Genomic DNA, 8,031 nt, shown 5'->3' on the forward strand with positions numbered 1-8,031 from the left:
TTTAGCAATGCACTGCCATATTTATATAGAATCTGCGGCACAGTCTGTTTTGGCTAAACAGACTTTAGGGATGTATTTATTAACATTGGAGACAAAAACCACCGGTGATGTTGCCCCTGGCAACCAATCAGCAATTAGATTTGAACAGTCACTACAAGTTAGGAAAAAGCTTTAGGCATCATCACTGGAGGTGTTTGTCTCCAATAATAAAAGCTCGCCCGTGCTCAATGCAGGGTCCCTCACCCGCTAGTTTTTAAAATTTTATGTGTGGGGCGGGTGAAGTTAGTGTTACAAAAAAGGAGGGGGGTTTGGGCTCATGGGGGATGATGTTAGGCTCATGTCACATGTGGTGTTTATTCACCCCTACACTCCTAAAAGCCCCCTCGGAACAGGCACAGCCATGCTCTCCTTGCAGACAGGGCCAGTGATGCAACTTCCCGGAAGTCTGGATGAGAATGAATTTGCATATACAAACCTAGCAACAGTTCCAGGAGCTGGTGAAAGATTTGAGGTAGGACAGGCTCTGTGCCCCCCTGCATGACACTCTAATCCACCCCGTGGCCTGAGAGGGTCGCTCTGGTATCCATTGTCCTCCTCTGACTGAGGCACTTGGGGCAGTAGTAACGGACATCTTGTCTAACCCCCTTTCTCTGGCACACCTTGCAGGCTCTCTGGGGATACTGCTTATTGGGTGTGGGTGGGATGTGGTCAATGAAATGTTTCAGCCGAGGGACATTCTCCCTAGCAGCCATCTCTGGTGCCTCCTCCACATCTCCAAACAGCAGGGCAGGGATCAGCTGCAACTGGTAGTTATAAAATGACAATTTTGTTGTACTCTTGGCTACACAGCGGCTTCAATTTAGGGGGTTGTGGATGGTAGTAAGCATTGTGGTGTTGTGATATTTTATTGCCAGGAGCTCATTGCTTCTTAGAGCATATGTATCCCCACGCTTTAGTTTTTCGTTCACTAGTTCCCTGGGCAAGCCTTTCGGTTACGCCTGGCTGTGCCGCAGACTGGGGTGCCACAAGAGTGGAGGGCTCTAAACAAGGCTATACTGGTTAAGTTATTCACATATAAGTGGTAACCTTGGCCCAACAGTGCGGTGATGAGCTCCCAGACAATTTTGCCACTTACAGTCAATCCAAGTGGAAAACCTGAGGGATCTAAACTGGAGTCCTTGTCTTCGTAAATGAAAAAACCTTGGGTGTACTCTGTGCTGCTTTTCGCAGAGTTTGTAGAACTTGATCCCGAGAACGTACTTGGCATCTACGGGTGAAATTTTAAGAGGCCTTGCTGCTCAGCATATAAATTGGTGTCGAGAACCATATCCTCTAGGATGGCCTTTGTTACAAATAAATGAAAGAAATCAAGAAGGTCGAAGTTAGCCATATCGGCCTTAACTCCAGGGACTCCGGTAAAAGTGGGGATTTGGGGGGCATAGTTACTAGGAGGCCCCAATGCAGACTCCTTTGCCTCTGCTTCCAACTTGTCTATCTCCAAGGGAACTTCAGGGTCAGTGTGCTACTGCTACCACTACCTTCGCATCGGTAGATGAGTCAGTTTCTAGGTCGCTCAGCACATTGTCTAAAATTGGAAACACTGAATTCCGTTGAGCTAGAGTCCTCTGTGGACTTGCCAAGCCTTTTGGCCATGCCACCCCCTCCCCCCAAGAATAAACAACAAAAAAACAATACAGCCCAATCACAGAATGGACTATAGGGTGTATGGCATGTGTAGCAGTGAGAAAACCTGTTCCAGGCAGACAGTCAGTCTGTATCGTCTTCCAGAAATGTAAGTAGGTCAATGGGAGGCAGCAGGGGGGCTTCAAGATGCAGAGGGTGCAGCGAGGAGTATGGGAGTGGCATGTGAGCACAGCTTTATATAGGGAAATGGCAGTCCTGCAAAGCTGGCTTCTGGTCCCCATTGGCTGCGAGGGTGTCAGTCAGGTTTAAAACCCGGAGGTGACATGAAAAGTAACGGGAAGCAGCTTGTAACCTGCACCGCCTCAAGTTTACAGCTTGGCTCCTGGTCCCCATTGGCTGCAAGGGTGTCAGTGGTTAAGTTCCTGCATTATTCACACCTGTAAAGCCCTGTACTGTTCACACCTTAGACCCAGACTGTAAGTGCCTACATTGTTCATCTGTTCTCACCTCAGACAAACTACTGAAGGGGCACCAGCATTGTGTCATTGTATCTAGCCCAGTATGAACTGTTCATCTTACAGTCATACTGTCTCCCTGTGTGTGCCATACTCTGCCTTCCCTATGCTCCCTGTGTGTGTTGCCATACTCTGTCTGCCCTATGCTCCCTGTGTGTGCCATACTCTGCCTGCCCTATGCTCCCTGTGTGTGTGCCATACTCTGTCTGCCCTGTGCTCCCTGTGTGTGCCATACTCTGCCTCCCCTATGCTACCTGTGTGTGTGTGGCATACTCTGCCTGCCCTATGCTCCGTGTGTGCCATACTCTGCTTGCCATACTTTGTCTGCCGTATGCTCCCTGTGTGTCATACTCTGCCTGCCTTATGCCCCCTGTGTGTGCCATACTCTGCCTGCTATATATTCCCTGTGTGTACCATACTCTGCTTGCCATACTTTGTCTGCAGTATGCTCCCTGTGTGTGCCATACTCTGCCTGCCCTATGCTCCCTGTGTGTCATACTCTGCCTGCTATATGCTACCTGTTTGTGCCATACTCTGCCTGCTATATATTCCGTGTGTGCCATACTCTGCCTGCCATATGCTCCCTGTGTGTGCCATACTCTGCCTTCCCTCTGCTCCCTGTGTGTGTTATACTCTGCCTGCCCTATACTCCCTGTGTGTGCCATACTCTGCCTGCCCTATACTCCCTGTGTGTGCCATACTCTGCCTACCCTAGCCTGCCTGTGTGTGCCATACTCTGCCTGCCCTAGCCTCCCTGTGTGTGCCATACTCTGCCTGCCCTATGCTCCCTGTGTGTGCCATACTCTGCCTTCCCTATGCTCCCTGTATGTGTTATACTCTGCCTGCCCTAGCCTCCCTGTGTGTGCCATACTCTGCCTGCCCTATGCTCCTTGTTTGTGCCATGCTCTGCCAACCTGTGTGTGCCATACTCTGCCTACCCTACCCTGCCTTTATGTGCCATACTCTGCCTGTGGGAACATAACATGGTAGGGTTTGTTAGAGTTTGGAAATTGTTGTTAGGGGCCCCTAAGGTGTTTAACTATGTTCTGGGGGGGGTGCTGTGTTATCCACATTGGAGGAGAAGGCATATGGATTTATGGGTATGTTTTTATATGTGGGTATAGTCTTTAGTTAACAGGGGTGTGGTTTAAAAACAGGGAGTGGCTTCCATTATTGGCCCTCCACCATGTAGGCCTGAAAAATTCCATCCCTCTGTGCCACAGAAGTTGGACAGCACTGGTGTAGAACAATGTATATCTTGTAAAATGCTAGTCTATTTCTTCATTATAAATGTGGCGTTTATTCTGGATTTTAGGTCACATATTGGTAAACACAAGGAGAGCCGTGCCTTTGCTATCCCTTGTTTAGCAGCCATAAATATATGCGTACAGGTATGAGAATGCTCGTGTCCTGGGGTATTCCACTCCATACCGTAAACTGGCTAAAATTAAGTTTAACATTAAATAAAGCCAATAGGCGGGTTTTGCATCCAATAAGCATTAATTATATCTTAGTTTGGATCAAGTACATGGTATTGTTTTATTAAAGAATCTTACCAAACTGGTATATATATATATTTTGGTAGATAGTGATGGTTTCTGTGCTGCCTCAGAGATCACCTGAACAGAAATACTGCAGCTCTAACAGAAGCAGAAGACAGAACTGTCTGTTGATTGGCTCATGTGACCTAACAGGTATAGTTCGTTTGTGTGCACTGTGAATCCTACGATCCCAGGGGGCGGCCCTTATTTTTTAAAATGGTAATGATTACCCAATGGCACGTACTACTAAAAAAGTATATTATTATGATATACTAACATTAATCATATCTTAATTTGGATTAAGTACAAGGTATTGTTTTATTTTTACAGAGAAAAAGGAAATCATTTTTAAAAATTTTAAGTATTTGCTTATGGGAGACAGCATTTTCCGTAATTGAGAGCTTTCTGAATAACAGGTTTTCCAGATTATCCAATACCTGTATTCCATTTCTGGGCTTCTATAGTTATACCATGTATTTATAACTGAGGAGCACTTCTGTTTATGTAGCTAGAATAAATGAGCTGATACCATGGGTGCCAGAATCACTGTGATTTATAGCAGGGCCACTGAATATGTTCGTGATAAAAGACACAGACGTCTCTGAAACCCTGTGGGATTGGCATTGGGTCCCAGGCTGTCAGGACAGACACCAACTACTAAGATGTCTCTTTTGTTAATCGAACAAGGTAATATTGATTGTGCTGTGACCCAGTCAAGCCCCATCTGTGCCTAAATGAGTTTCTTTAGTTTATAATGTAAGTACATACATATTAAATAAGCTCATAATTATATTAATGCGTTGCCTAGAAGATGGAGATTTCATGCAGTTTGTACCAGAGGGCTTGAAAGTTCCTCCATACAGAAATAAAACAATTTTATATCCAATGGTATGAAAATAATTCTATATCTGGTGGTGTTGCTGAAAAGTGAGCCAGCCTGGGAATATACCTTGCAGTTGATATTATAACCTACTAATGCCTTCATGATTAAAGGCAGGAGGAGCCATTCCTAAGAATTTAGGAGACATTACTTTTGAGAATTTTGGATCGCAGAATCATGGGGTTTCTGGTGATATGAGAGAACGATGGCAGATATTTTATCTCAAATTTTTTATAGAAAATGATACTACTGGGGAACTTGGATCTATCCCCTGATGTACCCACATTCATAGAGGCACTGTGAGTTTTCAATGTCTACCTATGGCTGGTGTATCATCAGGGAGATGCCATCTAGTTAAAGGAAAAGTATACACCCAACATTAACACTTAAAGGATAACCAAACCCTTTCTATTAAAATCCCCTACCCTACATAGACCCCCTCCCTGCTCCCTGCCCAGCCTAGGTGTTACCCTGGATAAACTCTTTACTTACCCCTCGTTGCAGATTCAGGGCATTGGAGTTCACGGGCACCATCTTCTTCTCTTCGGTAAACTTTGGGTCTTCTTCCAGCGTTTCGGCAATTGCCCCAACTGTGCCGGTGGGCCCCTGGCTCTTGTGGGCCCTGCTGGCCCAGATCCGCACCCAGAAACTTCTACATGCCGTGACCTCCCTTTGTTGGGCGGCCACGGCAAAAACATTACGCGCACACACATTGCAGTGTGTCGGCATGCCGGCTCAGCAAGGGAGGCCGGAGGGGCCCTGGGAAAGCAGCCCTGGTGGGCCCCAGGCCCCCCAATCTGACCCTGAGCATTAAAGTTACACAATGGGGGGCATATGCAGGGCCTCTCTGACAGTCACATGCTCAGTGCACGACGCCATGAGGTGCACATTAATTGAAATTGACTATTTACAGGCATAGTATTTGTCTGATTAGTATTTTAAAACCTCTAATATTCATAGAGGGCAAACAGACATGTTTGGAAAGGTTTGGGGTGAGAAATAAAATGGCTGTGGGCAGTAAGTCCTAGTTACACCACTACATTAATGAACGAACATTAGATGAAACATTAGCACCATACCAGACAAACTATTGGTACCATACCTGATGAGTAGTGATTTGCAGGCCAACCTGAAGCCCACAGGTTTACCCGAGGTTCGGGCACACTTCAGCGCAACGTTCACTCACGCCTGCATGCCCCACCCCTTTTGTGACAGCAGAGTGTGGTGGGCGCGGGTGTATTAATAGGGAAACGCACTGGATTATGGTACCATACCTGATGAACCATTAGTACCAATTCAGTTGAACCATTGGTATCATGCCAGGATAATCATTGACACTAAACTAGAAGAATATTGTACTATGCCCGATGAAGTATTTGTTCCATATCAGATACACCGTCAGTACCATACCTAATGGACCATTGGCACCTAGATGAAAGAAAAGCCTTTATAAAACTTGGGGCCTTCTTTTTCCCACCTCTGATAATTTGTTTGATCTGAGCCTTCTAAAGCAGTGATCCCCAATCAGTGGCTAACAAGCAACATGTTGCTCACCAACCCCTTGGATGTTGTTCCCAGTGGCCTCAATGCAGGTGCTTATTTTTGAATTCGTGACTTGGAGAAAATTTTAGCTGCATTAAAACCAGATGTATTTCCAAACAGAACATTATGTAGGCTGCCAGTCCACATAGGGGCTATGAATAGCCAATCAAAGCCCATATTTGTCACCCCAGACACTGTGTTGCTCTCCAACTTCTTTTTACATTTGACCCACAGGTGAAAAAAAGGTGCAATTCTTCTGCATTTCTTGGTTTTGCCTCAGAAACAGCTTAAGCAGAAGTTTACTATTGGATTAAGGTCTGGGTATTGGGCTGGCCACTCCATAATGTCAATCAAGATGCTGCACATTTACTGGTGGGTATGGGGTCATTGTCTTGTTGAAACCCCTAATTTCAAGGACATTTGCTCTTTGGCATACGGCAACATGTCCTCCTCAAGTATTTTGATTTATTGAAACTGATCCATGATCCCTGGTATGAGATAAATAAGCCCAACACCATAGTATGAGAATCTTCCCCATATCATGATGCTTGTGCCGCCGGCATCACTGGCTTCACACTGTACTGTGGCTTGAATTCAGTGTTTGGGGGTCGTCTGACAAACTGTCTGCCGCCCCTAGACCCCAAAAGAACAATCTTGCTTTCATCAGTCCACAAAATGTTGAGCCATTTCTCTTTAGTCAATGTGTTCTTTGGCAAATTGTAAGCTCTTCAGCACGTCTTTATTTCAACAATGGGACTTTGCGGGAGATTCTTGCCAATAGCTTGGCTTCACATAGGAGTCTTCTAATTGTAACAGTATCACAGGTAACTTTACACCTTCTTTGATCTTCCTGGAGATGATCATTGGCTGAGTCTTTGCCACTTTGGCTATTCTTCTATCCATTTGAATGATAGTTTTCAGTTTTTTTTCACATCTTTCAGGTTTTGGTTGCCATTTTAAAGCATTTGAGATCATTTTAGCCGAGCAGCCTATCATTTTCTGCACTTCTTTGTATGTTTTCCCCTCTCCAACCAACTTTTTAATCAAAGTACGATGTTCTTCTGAACCATGTCTGGAACGATCCATTTTACTCAACATTTGCTCCTTCCTTACTTAAATAAGGGTCATAATTGACACCTGTTTTTTCACAGAATGAATGACCTCACTAATTGATCTCTACAATTTGGAACAAGCTATTGTTATTTTGAACAAAATGTATTACAAAGTTAAAATTGCAAAACAAACAAAATTTGCAAAAAGTAAACCCTCAGAATTTTTTTGCAGTTCCTCCACTGAAAATCATAGATCACAAGCTATAGAAAAAAACAGAACATAGCACAATATCGTTACTATTCAGTGCAGTCAGTAGGGTGTTGCAACACAAATTTGTGTATTTTTTTCAGTTTTTTATTGATGAACAGACGATCAGTAGATATCATAGGCAGTGTTGATTCATGGAAGTATTGGTACAACAGTATTACAGCGCTGATTCACCTACATTTTTTTGTTTTAGATTGTATACATGTAGTTTTGATAAGCATCATCATAGCTCCAACAGAATACATTTAGAGTGAGGATATGGTGGTGCTTTTGTTCTGTGAAGCAGCATATTATTTCATACAATATGGATATACGGCAGATACCCTCCCCTTTTCCCTTTTTTATTCTTCCCCCCCATAGTGCATGGTCTGAGCTATTGTATTACAATTGGAGGATCCTGGAGGAGTGTCCTCTTTGTATACCAGGAGGTCCCTTGGAAGCACTGCACCAATGTGTGTTGTTTTTCGTTGGGTAACATTGTAATATGGCTCTCCCATGTGTCAAAGAATTTTTTAACACACACTTCTTTCTGCATAGAAGCTTCAATCTAGTCCAGGGATCCCCAACCTTTTGAACCCGTGAGCAACAT

This window comes from Xenopus laevis, chromosome 3S, assembly GCF_017654675.1.
Source record: "Xenopus laevis strain J_2021 chromosome 3S, Xenopus_laevis_v10.1, whole genome shotgun sequence".
NCBI lineage: Eukaryota > Metazoa > Chordata > Amphibia > Anura > Pipidae > Xenopus > Xenopus laevis.